The sequence below is a fragment of the Pongo abelii genome, chromosome 6, assembly GCF_028885655.2.
Source record: "Pongo abelii isolate AG06213 chromosome 6, NHGRI_mPonAbe1-v2.0_pri, whole genome shotgun sequence".
Classification (NCBI taxonomy): Eukaryota; Metazoa; Chordata; class Mammalia; order Primates; family Hominidae; genus Pongo; species Pongo abelii.
This window is the reverse complement of record NC_071991.2, coordinates 51785915-51801356: the sequence shown is the minus strand read 5'-3', so window position 1 is coordinate 51801356 and position 15442 is coordinate 51785915. Positions and strand designations below refer to the sequence as shown.

Below are 15442 nucleotides of genomic sequence, written 5' to 3'. Positions count from 1 at the left end.
CCCAGGAATTCGAGAGCAACCTGGACATGGCAAAACTCCGTCTCTACAAAAAATACAAAAATTAGCCAGGTGTGGTGGTCTGTGCCTGTAGTCCCAGCTTACTAGGAAGGCTAAGGTGGGAGAATCGTTTGAGCCCGGGAGGTTGAGGCTTCAGTGCTTCAGTGAGCGGTGATCGTGTCACTGCACTCCAATCTAGGCGACCCTGTCAGCGAGACCCAGTCTCAGTAAAAAAAAACACACAAAAAACCCAAAACCCAAAAAACTGAAACTAGAATGATATTTTCTACTGGGAATGTGGATTTGTGGATTGGTGGTGAAATACAGGAAATTTAAGGCCTACACTAGAATCCATTGAAAAAAGCAAACAAGAAAAACTTCAAGGTTGGCTACATTGAATTTGAATGTAAAGATTAAAAAAAAAAGTAAAAAACAAAAGAAGACATAGATCAAATCCCATATACCAGGAAATGCACTCTAAGGTATATACGGAAAATATATTTAACACGTGTATCAGGACGCAGGCACAAGTAACTTCAAAGCAGCGCTGTTTCAAATAGTAAAAAAAGGAAAAACTGGAAACTGTTTAAAAGCTTCATCATCTCGATGATCTTGGTCTTCCGCCTCGTCTTCTTTTACAAGGTGAATATGTACTGGGCCAACACCACCCCCGCTACCAGGGCGCACACGCTGGCGCTCGCTACCGCGACCACCCTCGCCACGGTCGCGCGGTGCATGGACGGGACCCTCATGAGTGTCCCGGCAGGAAAAAAACACCGCGATTGGGACTCTCAGAAGCGCGGGATCCCAGAGCACCACGGACTAGCCAGCGACACCCCGCCTCCACTAGGCCCCACCGACACGCACCGAGGGGAGAGGGCCGGCACGCGGCCGGGGGGGCGTGGCCTGCGCCCCGAGCCCAGGCAGTAGGAGGGTCTTCCTTAAGGAACTGCTGCCAGGACAGGACAGAGGATTGCAGTAATTATCACGCTCTGTTAATGAGGATCAGGCCGTGGTTCACCCGAGCCCCGCCCCAGTAGTAATCTAATTCCAACCGCGGCCCTCTCAGAAGTCGGCCTCCGCCTTCGCGCCTCAGACTCTCTGGACTCCAGCCCCCAGAAGTCGGCGCGGCACGGCGTGACCTGCGCAGTGGCGTCCGTTGTAAGTGCTATGACAACAGGGCGAAGATGGCTCAGAGTTAGGCTGGTGAGGGGAGGTGTCCCTTCCGCTGCGGCCGTCGGGTTTCTGCTACATCCCATTCGCCTCCTCCTCCATCCTTTCCTCCTCGGTGTGAGCAGCAGGACTTGCATTTGTTCTTGCCTGCCTAGTGTCTTCCAAGGGATAGATGCCGTTTCCTCTGCTGGTCTCTGGGGGTGACGGGGGGCGCAGGGGAGCTTCTTGGGGGAATCACTCCAACTCTGTGGAGCTGGTGGTGCTGCCTGGTGGGGATCTCTCTTTGCCCGGGACGTGGATCAACTTTCAGCTGGAGGACGAGAGGGAATAGTGAAGCTAAAGGTTGCTTTTCTCTGCACCCTCCGTTCTTGCTCCCTCTGCTCCATCACTGGGACCTTGTCAAGCGTTCATACAGCAAAATTTGCGGAACGAGGGTTCGCAGAAAGGTGCGGCAGAGCTCATCTGACGTGGCATCAGGTAAGATGGTATGTCTCGTGTTAAACTTCGGGTACATGAATACCCTTTCCATGTTTTATTTTTGAACAAGATCCTCCAATGCAGTATAATGGTTTGGAGGCTGTAAGGTGATTGATTTCTTAGAAAGATGTTTGCACTGAAATAAACAAACACTAGGAGCACAAAGTGTATGAGATTCTGTGAATACTTTTGAGAAAAAAGGGATGAGAATTTTTAGGGATTCCATTGAAGAATGTCACGTGGAGCATGAGCATCCTCCTGAGACACTTCAACAGGTCTGTGAGTAAATGGGCAAAGCAGTTCCCAGCCTGCGACTGAAGTAGGATGCATGTACTAATACCTCCAATCCTTCTAGTAATAGGATTATTGTTTCTCCTCTTTTTACTTGGAGACCACAACAGTTTAGATGAGCTGCGCTGATTTTATCAGCACCTCCTGCCAGTCAAATCCTGCATTTGACTTCAATTTCCTGGAGAAATGTATTTTTTTGGGTATCTCACTTTTACTTTAAAAATGAAACCCTATCTTACAGGTATACACATCTTACATTTCCTCATTGATAAACAACTTGAAAGATGCTGCAGGATAAGCTATGGGTCTTAAGTTGGCCAGCATTCAGAGAAAGATTTTCTAACTTATTAGCATTTTATAAAGAAAACAATTACTGAGATTTTTTTCATGAATATATGGAAGAATTAAAAAAAGAAACTGGAAAACCCAGAAGTTTTTAAAGAAGAATTTTAAAAAACTTTATTTTGAAAATAAGTTACAAGTTATTTGTCAGAGTTTAAGGGATTTTTCCTTGTGTGTAATTGTTGTAGTTAAATTACAACTATACACTTATATTTATGGTACAACTTCTTGATAGAAATGCTCATTGAAGGGAAAAAATCCAACAGCAATAGTATATATAGTAATTTTAAAACTTTTACACCTTTTGAGGGATGTAGTAAGTCTTACGCTTTAGAATACTTTGAAATATTTTTTGAAAATTATTAAAATACATGAAGTTATTATAAAACATCCCTGCTGGTTAATAACATTTCCATTAGTGATTACTATCAGTCTTTGTGAGTCCCATTTAAAATTTCGGTCCAGAGGGTGAGTTTGGCATTCGTAATTGTGTCTTGCACAGAACACACTACCACCGTCTCTTTCAACTACCACTACTACCACTGTCTTTCCTACTACCACTGTTTCTACTGTTGGGTTATTACTGACATCTATTGAGTACTTGCTATGGGTTGAGCCATTTTATCCTCCTCCACCCTAGAACAATTGAGATACTAGAGGATAAGGGACTTGTTTAAGATCATGTAGTGTAAACGTGGTCAGAAAGTACACCCAGAGCTGTCCTACTCCAAATTTTGTGTTATTTTGCCCTTTGCGTCTTTTGTTGAAAATTCCAACAGTGAACCCTTGTATTATTGCCTTCAAAAGCAGTATACTTCTAATGCTGCATGAATTTGTCATCTTTCTTTGACTGGAAGACCTGATTTCTACTTTCTTAAATTTGATGTGGCACTGGCATAACCTGGAGAAAGCAAAGCTCTGAAAATGAACAACAGCTTCAAGGTCTGTTTCCAGAACTGACCTTCAAACCTGTATGTTTTTTCCACAGCATTCTTTGGGGTTATTATTTTCACAGCTGATCATATTGTAGGACTAGGTCAATGAGGTGTTCAAGACCAACCTGGGCAACATAGTGAGACCTCATCTTTGCCGAGCATGGCAGAAAAAATAAAAATTATTAAAACTTTTTAAAATATTAAAAAAAGAACAATAGCAAATTAAATTCAGAAGGTCAGCAAAAAAAGGTCAGCCACCTCTTAAATGAAACCTAAATCTGAGTAAACTTGTTGTAGAAAAAAAAGTATTCAAAACAAAAAAGTGTCAAGTGAAGAGTGTAGAAGAGAATTTCTGGAGTTTAGGGGGTAAGGAGATTATCTCCCATTTATTATTCTAATAAGGCATTAGAAACTAATCTGTTGTGTCTATTTATAGGAATGCACCTATTACAACCTTCAAATTATTGTCTTCTAATCATCCTTTAACAGTTTAATCAAATGTATGACATACTTGCCTGCAGTTTGAACTTGTAGTGATTAGAATTAATGTGAATAGAGCTATTGCTTTTATAGTCTACATGGAGGGGTGTGTGCATAGGCCATTTGTTTAGGGTTCTGGAGTAGACAGTCTGGGTTTAGGTACTGCACATCACTTAACTAGTGAGACCACTGGCACGGATTTCTTAACTTCTCTGTATTCAAGGATACCTGAATAATAGTATCTACAATTTACTTTGTAGTTTTGTTATGAAGATCAAAATAGAATGCTTGCAAAGCATTTAGAATCCTGACTGGGCTTTAGTAAGTGATTAGTAGATACTTTCCTTTAAGGCGAAGTCATTAAAAACCTGGTTTTTATTTTCCAATTACTTAAAGACAAATCAGTGAGCAACTGGAAATCAACACTGAATGAAAAGGGGATAAAATGCAAACCTCGGTTCCTTATTCAAGACAGTTAACTAAACTGAATTAAAAAAATCATTGTATACATATTTTATTTTTTTTATTTAAAACACTTTTTGTTTATTTTGTAACCCAAAAGCCAGGTTTCATGACCAAAAAATGTTTTATTACTATTGTTCCTTACCATCTTTCCTAACCTGTCAGTACCAGACCTCCCCCACCCAGCTGCTTATCTTAATATCTCAATGTCAAGGCCTATATCTTTCCTAGATTGGAATACAGATTAGCATTTTATTTGTGTCTCAATTTATGGCTAATTTTTCATTTTCTTGATGACTTGGGATGTCTTCCAGGAGAAAGGGCAGAATTTATTTTGCTGACCTTCTGAATTTAATTTGCTATTGTTCTTTTTTTAATATTTAAAAAAGTTGTAATAATTTTTATTTTTTCTGCCATGCTCGGCAAAGATGAGGTCTCACTATGTTGCCCAGGCTGGTCTTGAACTCCTCAGCTCAAGTGATCAATCCGCCTTGGCCTCCCAAAGTGCTGGGATTACAGGTGTGTGCCACCATGCTTGGCCTAATGGTAAATGTGGCCAAAATACAGGAGTGTTCTGCTTTAAAAAAAAATGAAAGTTTATGGGGAATTTGAAGCATAAGCAAAAGCATAAAGAATAACAAAATGAACCCCCATGTATCCATCACCATTTGTTATCTTTAAAAAAAAACCAGCTTTGTTGAAATATAATTCAAATACCATACAATTCACCCATTTAACACATAAAATTCAGTTCCTTTTTTGTATATTCACAGATACACGTAACCATTACCGCAGCCAAGTTTGGAATATTTTTGTCAACTCAAAAAGAAACCTCACATCCCTTAGCTATAACTCCCCTTCTCTCTTCCTTCTCCCCTACCCCCAGACCTAAGCAACTACGAATCTACTTTCTGTCTCTATGAATTTGCCTATCCTGGATATTTTATATAAACAGAATCATATAATAGGTGGCCTTTTGTGACTGGCTTCTTTAACTTAGCATGTTTTTAAGAGCCAGATATGTCTGATTCTAAAACCTATATGCTTTTATTTATTTATGTTGTAACATACATCAGTATTTTGTTCTTTTCTTTTTTATGGCCAAATAATATTCCACTGTATGGATGCTTCCTTTTGTTTATATATTCATCAGCTGATGGACATTTGGGTTGTTTCCAAATTTTAGATATTATGAATAATGCTACTATAAACATTTATGTGTAAGTTTTTTTGTATGCACATATGTTTTCATTGCTCTTGGATAGATACTTCAGTGTCAGGTTGCTGGGTCATATGGTAATTCTGTGTTTAAGTGTTAGAGGAACTTCTAGATTCCTTTCCAAAGTGGTTGCATCATTTTGCATTCTCACTAGCAGTATATGAGGGCTCTGATTTCTTTACATCCTCACCAACACTTATTACTATCTGACTTCTTTGATTCTGTCATAGTAGGTGTGAAATGATATCTCATAGTTTTGATTTGTGTTTCCCTAATGACTAATTGTGCTGAGCATTTTTTTTTTTTTTTGAAACGGAGTTTTGCTCTTGTTCCCTAGGCTGGAGTGCCATGGTGTGGTTTTGGCCCACTGCAACCCCTGCCTCCAGGTTCAAGCAATTCTCCTGCCTCAGTCTCCCAAGTAATTGGGCTTACAGGCACCTGCCATCACGCCTGGCTATTTTTTATTTTTTTTTTGGTATTTTTAGTAGAGATGGGGTTTCACCATTTTGGCCAGGCTGGTCTCGAACTTCTGGCCTCAGGCAATCCACCCACCTTGGCCTCCCAAAGTGCTGGGATTACAGGCGTGAGCCACTGTGCCTGGCCTTGAGCATCTTTTTATGTTCTTATTGGCCATTTGTATATCTGACTTGGAAAAATACCTATTCAGACCCATTGTTCATTTTTAATTGGACTTTTAAAAATTACCGAGTTGTATGAGTTCTTGTATATTATCAGATATATGATTTGCAAATATTTTCTCCCATCATTTCATCTTCTTGATGGTGACCTTTGAAACCTAAAAGTTTTTAGTTTTGATAAAGTCTACTTTATTCATTTATTTTGTTTTTTTGAGATAGAGTCTCACTCTGCTGCCCAAGCTGAGGTGTGGTGGCATGATTTTAGCTCGCAGCAACCTCAAACTCTGGGCTCAAACCTCAAACTCCTGCCTTAGCCTCTCAAGTAGCTGGGACTATAGGCACACACAACCATGTCCAGCTTATTTTTTGTTTTTTGTATAGATGGGGTCTCGCTTTGTTGCCCAGGCTCTTCTCAAACTCTCAGGCTTAAGCAGTTTGCTTGCCTCAGCCTCCCAAAGTGTTGGGATTACAGGCGTCAGCCACTGCACCTGGCTTTATTTATTTATTTTGAGACAGGGTCTTGCTCTGTCATCCAGGCTGGAGTGCAGTGGTGCAATCATGGCTCTCTGTAGCCTCAGCCTTCCAGTGTCAAGCAATTCTCCCACCTCAGCCTCCCCAGTAGCTGGGACTACAGGCACACACCACTGCACCTGGCTAATTTTTATATTTTTTGTAGTGATGGGGTCTCATCATGTTGCATAGGCTGGTCTCAGACTCCTGGCTCAAGCAGTCCTCCTGCCTTGGCCTCTCAAAGTATTGGAATTACAGGCATTAGCCACCATGCCTTGCCTTTATTTACTTTTTATTGCTCACGTTTCTAGTGTCAAATCTAAGAATCTATTGCCAAATCTGAGGTCATAAAGGTTTACTTATATAGTCTTCTAAGAGTTTCAAGAGTTTATAGTTTTAGCTATACATTAGCTTATACTTAGATCTTTGACGTATTTTGAGTTAATTTTAAAAATATTATTTGAGGTAAGTATCCGATTTCATTCTTTTGCATGTCACTATTCGGTCATCTTAGACCCATTTGTTGCAATTACTCGTTGAATGATCTTGGCACCTTTGTTGAAAATCAGTTGATCATAGATGTATGGGTTTATTTCTGGACTCTCAGTATTTTCCATTTATCTTTATGTCTATCCTTATGCTAGTGCCATACTGGCTTAATTATTGTTGCTTTAGTAAGTTTTGATATGGGGAAGTGTGAGTTCTCTACCTTTGTTCTTTTTTAATTTTAAGATTGTTTTTGCTATTCTGGGTCCCTGGAAATTCCATACAAATTTTAGAATAACCTTGTTGATTTCTACAGAGAAGCCATCTGGGAATCTGATAGGGATTGCATTGAATCTGTAGATTGATTTGGGAAGTAATGCCATCCTAACAATATTGAGTCTTCAGATCCATGAACATGGGATGTTTTCTATTTATTTAGATCTTCTTTAATTTCTATAACAATGTTTTCATGGTATAAGTTTTACACTCCTTTTGTTAAATTTATTCCTAAGTATTCTTTTTTTTTGTTTGTTTTTTGAGATGGGGTCTTGCTCTGTTGCCCAGGCTGAAGTGTAGTGGTGTGATCACAGCTCACTGTAATCTTGAACTCCTGAGCTGAAGTGATTCTCTTGCCTCAGCCTCCTGTGTAGCTAGTATTACAGGTGCGCACCAGCATACCTGGCTAACTTATGTATTTTACTCTTTTGGGTGCTATTGTAAATGCAATTATTTTTAAAATTTCATTTTGGATTGTTCATTGCAAGAATATAGAAATATCATTGATATTTGTGTATTTATTTTATATCCTGCAACCTTCCTTAACTCATTTATTAGTTCTAATAGTTTTTTCGTAAATTCCTTAGGATTTTCTATATACAAGGTTATGTCATCTGTGAGTAAAGATAGTTTTACTTCTTTTTTTCCAATTTGGAAGCCTTTTATTTCCTTTTCTTACCTAATTGCTGTAGTTGAGAGCATCCAGTATGATTTTGAATAGAAGTGGTGAATGCAGACATCCTTGTCTTGTGCCTGATCTTAGGAGGAAAGTGTTCAGTTTACACTATTAAGTATGATGTAAGCTGTGGATTTTGCATAGATGTCTTTTATCAGTGTGAGGAACCTTTTATTCCTAGTGTTTTGAGTGTTTTTTATAATGGAAGAGTTGGATTTATGGAGGTGATTAAGTGGCTTTTGATTTAGATTGTATTGATTTTACATTAACTCATTTCTGGATGTTAAGAATGCCTACCTTGCATTCCTCAGGTAACTCCATTTAGTCATGTTATATAATACTTTTTATATATTATTGGATTCAGTTAGCTAGTAGTATTTTGTTGAGGATTTTTGCATCCATATGCATGAGGGATATTGGTCTGTTGTTTTCTTGTGATGTGTTTGGTTTTGGCTCAGGGTAACTAGATTTATAAAATGAGGTGGGAAGTATTCTCTCCTTTTTTATTTTTTGGAGTGGTTTTTGAAGAATTGATATAATTTTGATTTAATTGTTTAGTAGAGTCCACCAGTGGATCTGTCTTGGCCTGGCCTTTTCTTTGTGGATAGTTTTTTGATTACTAATTCAATTTCTTTATTTATTATGGATCTATTTAGATTTTTTATTTCTTCTTGAGTCAGCAGAGGGTCTCCTCTGTTCTTTGGTATACCAGTGGATTATACCCAAGCTCTCAGCTCCTCCTGAGTGTCCTTCCTGTGCTGTCGGCGCCCGGAGTCCGGAGGGGACCGAAGTGTTAGGGGACTGGTGTATCAGCACTGCCCTGAGCGCACACACACCTGGCCGGGTTGCGACAGCACCTGGGCTCGGCTTCAACTTTGGTTCAAAATCGGAGTGGGCACTGGGAGTTGGGAGAGGCCAGGGAGTGGGAGTGGGCACTTCCAAACTGCAGGGGCAGGGGTGCTTCCCGGGCCCCCGACAGTGCAGGGATGCCTGGGTCTGGAGCTGTGATTGGGTAGCTGCAGATGTGCCCAGGAGCGCAGGGCTCCTGGCCCTCCAACCTGGTAGGGGGCGGGGCTCCTGCCTGTTCCCAGCCCCTGCTGGCTCCACAGAGTGGGCAGCCCCTGCCATGCCTCCCCCGCTGCAGCCAGTGTCTTTGCCGTGGCTGCCATCACTGCTGCCTAAGTTGTCTTTTGAAATCCACCCATTTTTTATCAAAGGAAATTAGTGGTATCCCAACTTTGTACTGATGAGAGTTTGTGGTTTCTTAATTTCTTGGGAGTGGGCAGTGCTCCTTCTCTGCATCTACCTTTGAAACTGGAGAGATGCACTTGGGAAACAAATGATGACTATTGATTATCAGCCCAAATTGTTTTTTTTTTCTATTGTTCATTAATTCTTTAAAGATGTAAGTCGTTATTGTTCAATAAATTATTGTCTACAGTGGTGCATGATACCACTTCGGACACTGGGAGAACAAACATACAAGATGTTTATGTAATGGAATTTATGAAATTCTGCTATGCATGACCTTATGTTTGCCCTGGAATGAAAGTCATTGTTGTTGCTCTGAAATATTGTTGTTCTGAAGTAATTAAGGTAGCTATGGTCTTGTGAGGAAGAGCCATTTGTTGGACGTAGGTTTAAAAATTAGCCCTTCCTCCACAGTCTTTAAAGATTAAAATAAAGCAAACAAACAACAAAAAAATCCTTCTATCCACGTGCTTTTTCAGTTTTTTGATATTAAATTGCAGATTATTGGTAGCTTAATGAGACAGGGGTCTAGAGACGAGGGAGAGAGTATGCAGAAGCAAGGTCCTGCTGTGTGAGGTATGGGAATCATGTAACTTATCTGGGCCTCTCCTATAAAATGAGAGGACCAGCTGATTGATGGATACTTTCCAGCTGTTTTAGGTCTTTGATTTGAAAAATGATTTTTTTTAAGCCCTCAAAAGGTAACTGATGGCAGAGGTCCTCTGAAAAAGAAGGGGAAAACTGGAGCTCTGCTGTAAGAAAATATCCACTTAGACAATCAGGTATCAGTTACATCAGTGCCTCTTCAACCTTAAGGTGCATGTGATTCACCTGGAGATACTCTTTGGGGAGGATGAGATTCAACATTTCTCATAAGCTTTTGAGTGATACAGATGCTGCTGATCCAGGGATTATACCTGGAGTAGTCAGGGACCAAACTCTGTGAAAAGGGGGATTTCAGGAGCTAACAAAGTGGTGGGTGAATAAGGAAAAATTGATAGAGCAGGAGAAACAATAATGATATATATTTTTTTAAGAGACAGGGTCTGGCTTTGTTGCCCAGGCTGGAGTGCAGGGGTGCAATCATGGCTCACTGTAGCCTCAACTCCTGGGCTCAAGTGGGAGACCGGCTAATATTTTTTTTTGGGTGGTGGGGAGAGATGGGGTCTTGCTGTGTTGCCCAGGCTCATCTCAAACTCCTGGCCTGAACCGATTCTCCTGCCTTGGCCTCTCAAAGTGCTGGCATTACAGACATGAACCACTGTGCCTTGCGAAGGATTTAAGTGATACCTTTGTTATTTTGTCAGTACAGGTAGATTTCTAATTTTCGGTTAGAAGTTAATGAGAAATGAGGCCGGGTGTGGTGGCTCATGCCTGTAATCCCAGCACTTTGGGAGGCTGAGGTCGGCATATCACCTAAATTCAGGAGTTCAAGACCAGCCTGACCAACATGGAGAAACCCCATCTCTACTAAAAATACAAAATTAGCTGGGCATGGTGGCGCATGCCTGTAATACCAGCTATTCAGGAGGCTGAGGCAGGAGAATTGCTTGAACCCGGGAGGTGGAGGTTGCGGTGAGCCGAGATTGTGCCATCGCACTCCAGCCTGGGCAACAAGAGTGAAACTCTGTTTCAAAAACAAAAACAAAAAACAAATCAAAACAAAAAAACAAGTTAACGAGAAATGAATGTCTTCTATAGGCATTCCTATTTGTAGACATTGTTGGAAAGTTCTTTCATATTGGAGGATTTTTTTGATTCTTTTTTTGTCTTTTATCTTTTATTTTAACAGCCCACTAGATCATAATATTGGAGGATTTTTTTGTATTCATTCTAGCAAGCTGAAAAAATTTATTGACTAACAGGTTTTTAAGGCCATTTTCATAGGATAGCTACTTTGACTTGATGCAATATTTATATTCAAACTCCAGCTTTGTCTCTTGTGGTCACTTATCTGAGGATTTTGACTTTTTAAAAATGTATCATTCATTATCATTGACAGAAAAATCTCTTCTTTTTCTCCTTTACTTGGTTTAGTATGTTCTCTAGGCAGGCCCCATGAAGTTTTCTTTTCTGCCTGTGTTAGGCAAAGGTAAGACCCCCTTTGAGTGTTGTATAGTTCTTCCTTTCTTATTTTCTGTCCTTGAGACTTTTGAACCGGCTGGTACAGGAGTGAGCAGAGGATCACTTACTCTTTGGTTGGTTACTACTAATTTCTGTCCTTAGCTATGTCTCCACATGGAGCTTATGCCTCCAAGTCTTCATGCTTTATGGTGTATCAGGAGCACTTGATACAGCTGGTCACTCCCTTTTTCTAGATACATTTTTTTTTCACTTCCTTTGAGATAACTCACTTCTGGCTTTGTTTTGATCTCAGTTAATGCCCCTGTTAAGCTTCTGGTGGATTCCTCTTCTTCTTCTTCTTTTTTTTGGAGATGGAGTCTCACTCTGTCACCCAGGCTAAAGTGCAGTGGCGTGATCTTGGCTCACTGCAAGCTGCACCTCCTGGTTCATGCCGTTCTCCTGCCTCAGCCTCCCGAGTAACTGGGACTACAGACACCTGCCACCACGCCTGGCTAATTTTTTGTATTTTTAGTAGAGATGGGGTTTCACCATGTTAGCCAGGATGGTCTCAATCTCCTGACCTCGTGATCCGCCTGCCTCGGCCTCCCAAAGTGCTGGGATTACAGGCGTGAGCCACCGCACCTGGCCGGATTCCTCTTCTTCTTAACCTCTGTACCACTCCTTTGTCTTCTAAGTTTGTGTCTGGTTTTCTCCAGATTTCTCATCATGCACCATTTCCCTTTCCTGATTATGCTTTTCATCCTTTTATCGTAGCCATCCTTCATAGCCATGAAGATGACTATGCTGTGTCCTGTGAGTCCTCCTAGGGAATCATTGGCATTTCAAGTGTGAATTTGGGTAATATTTTGCTCTGAGCTGCAAGTGAATGATGTATCCTCATTCTCATAGTCCAGTAATATGACATATTACAATTCTCCTAGGTACTTGGCATATATAGTGAGAATATATGGGATTTATTGAATACTGTTACTTTCCTCTCAAAAATCCAATAAAAGTGTAATACAGATGATTATTATGTTTTTTGAATGCTTGCTACCAGATTTGAAATTTAGTAATTTGACAATTTGTATGGTTATATAATGTCATTAGTAATAACAAATGGTGCAAATATTTTTCAGAAAGTCTCCCACATATTTTGAAACTCATGATAAATTTGTTTACCTGTTAGATATTTGTTCACTTCCATCAACTTCCAGTGTTTATCTAATTTCTTTCTTAGCATAAAGAGAGGACTATGGATGGAGTTTTCTTTCTTTTTTCTCCTGGTATTTGTTTTTTTAAACTAATCATTTTGAAGTAATTTTAGACTCACTTAGAAGTTGCAAAAATAATGGTTTCCCAATGAAAACAGTACAATGATCAAAACCATCAAATCTGTTTTTTTTGTAGAGACTGGGTCTCTGTTACATAGGCTGGAGTGCTGTGTCTTGATCAAAGCTCACTGCAGGCCGGCATGGTGGTTCACGCCTGTAATTCCACCACTTTGGGAGGCCGAGGTGGGTGGATTGCTTGAGGTCTGGAGTTGGAGACCATCCTGGTCAACATGGGGAAACTCCGTCTCTACTAAAATACAAAAATTAGCTGGGCATGTTGGCAGGTGTCTGTAATCCCAGCTACTTGGGAGGCTGAGGCAGGAGATCGCCTGAATTTGGGAGGTAGAGGTTGCAGTGAGTTGGGATTGTGCCACTACACCCCAGCCTGGGTGACAGAGCAAGACTCTGTTCCTCACCACCCAAAAAAGCTCACTGCAGCCTCACACTCCTGGGCTCAATTGATCCTCTCACCTCAGACTCCTGACAGTAGTTGGGATTACAGGCATGGACCACTATGCCCATCTAATTTTTTTATTTTTTGTAGAGATGGGGTCTCCCTATAGTTGCCCAGGCTAATTATAGATGTTAGCCACCGTGCCCAGCCCACCATTAAATAGATGTTAGTATAATACTAAAGTTAAACTATAGATTTGATTTGGATTTTACCAGGTTTTATGTTAGATGCACTTTTTTTTTTTGTAGATAGTTCTAAGAAATTAATCCCAAAGAAAGTACCTTTTATTATTAGCTCCTTATAGTTACACCCTCCTGTAAACCTAGCAACCACCTATCTGTTCTACATTAGTATGATTTTGTCATTTTGAGAGTTAGAAATGTAATTATTTAATATTTTACCTTTTTGGATTTTTTTTTTTTCATTCAGCATAATGCTCTTGAAATCTATCCAAGTTGCATGTGCCAGTTATGTTTTAAATTCTCTTTTTTTTTCGACATGGAGTCTTGCTCTTTCACCCAGGCCGGACTGCAGTGGCGCTATCACGGCTCACTGCAAGCTCCGCTTCCTGGGTTCACGCCATTCTCCTGCCTCAGCCTCCCGAGTAACTGGGACTACAGGCACCCGCCACTGTGCCCGGCTAATTTTTTGTATTCTTAGTAGAGATAGGGTTTCACCGTGTTAGCCAAAATGGTTTTGATCTCCTGACCTCGTGATCCGCCTGCCTCGGCCTCCCAAAGTGCTGGGATTACAGGCGTGAGCCTCCGCACCTGGCCTAAATTCTTAAGTTATATTGGTATGGTGTAGATGTACCATAGTGTGTTTAACCAGAACACTGAGTTTTTTTCTTTACTGTAAGTTTAAAACATCATAAAAGGGGATCAAAACCAGAGCAATGGCTAACACTTATTGAGTGCTTATTATGTGCCAGGTATTGTACTAAGTGGTCTACTGTATTCCTTTTTGTAAAAAACTAAAACTGTATATTTTTTATTTTTAATTGTGGTAAAATACATGTAACATAAAATTGAACATCTAACCATTTTTAACTATATAGTTCAGTAATGGTAAGTAAATTGACATTATTGTGCAACCAATCTCCAGAACTTCTCATCTTGCGAAGTCAACACTATATACCTATTAACAGTTCTCCTTTCTCCCTAGCCCCTGACAATCACCATTCTTAATGTTTCTGTGACTATTCTAGGTACCTCACATAAGTGGAATGATATGGTATCTGTCTTTTTGTGACTGGCTTATTTTACTTAACATAATGTCCTCAAGGTTCATCTACATAGCAGATGTCAGAATTTCCTTCCTTTTTAAGGCTGCATAATATTCCATTGTATGGGTATACCACATTTTCTTTATCCATTTATCCATTGATGGATGTTTAGGTTGGTTCTGCCTCGTGGTTATTGTGAATTATGATACAGTAAATCCGTGTGTAAAAATATCTCTCTGAGATTCTGTCTTTAGTTCTTTTGGCTATCCACCAAGAAGTGGGATGGCTGGATCAAAACTTCTATGTTTAATTTTTTTTTTTTTTTGAGACAGAGTCTCGCTCTGTCACCCAGGCAGGAGTGCAGTGGTGCGATCTCGGCTCACTGCAACCTCCGCCTCCCAGGTTCATGGCATTCTCTTGCCTCAGCCTCCCAAGTAGCTGGAACTACAGGCGCCTGCCACCACACCTGGCTAAGTTTTTATATTTTTAGTAGAGACGGGGTATCACTGTGTTAGCCAGGATGATCTCGATCTCCTGACCTCATGATCCACCCACCTTGGCATCCCAAAGTGCTGGGATTACAGGCCTGAGCCACTGTGCCCGGCCCTATGTTTAATTTTTTGTGGGACCTACCCACTGTTTTCCATAGTAGCTATACCATTTTATATTCCCACCAACAGTGTACAGAGGTTCCAATCTCTCCATGTCCTTGCCAACACTTGTTATTTTCTGTTTTTTTCTTCTTGCAATCATCATTCTTAAGTTGAATATATATATTTTTTTGATAATGGATGTGAGGTGATATTGTTTTGATATGCAAATCAAAAATTTTGCACTAATTTTCAGTTCAAAATTAGTGATTTTGAGCATCTTTTCATACGCTTCTTGACCATTTGTATATCTTTTTTGTTGCTGTTTGAGACAGAGCCTCACTCTGTAACCCAGGCTGGAGTACAGTGGCATGACCTTGGCTCACTGCAACCTCCGCCTCCTGGGTTCAAGCAATTCTTTTGCCTCAGCCTCCTGAGTGGCTGGTATTACAGGTGCCCACTACCATGCCTGGCTAATTTTTGTATTTTAGTAGAGATGAGGTTTCACCATGTTGGCCAGGCTGGTCTTGAACTCCTGGCCCCAAGTGATCCTCCTGCCTCT

At 40.5% G+C, this 15442-nt stretch overlaps 1 protein-coding gene across 6 annotated transcripts in view; it reads left to right on the top strand.

Moving 5' to 3' along the window:
• The first annotated feature begins 1367 nt into the window (after nt 1-1367).
• The window catches only part of BBS9 (Bardet-Biedl syndrome 9), a 483026-nt gene continuing 468951 nt past the window's right edge, over nt 1368-15442 (top strand). For 5 of the 6 annotated variants that reach the window (XM_024250181.3, XM_024250180.3, XM_024250179.3 and 2 more), the window contains exon 1: nt 1627-1647. The gene's annotated coding sequence lies outside the window, so the exon portion shown is untranslated. Of the gene's footprint in view, nt 1648-15442 lie in introns of all 6 variants that reach the window. The other variant, XM_054559335.2, reaches the window with a different exon arrangement.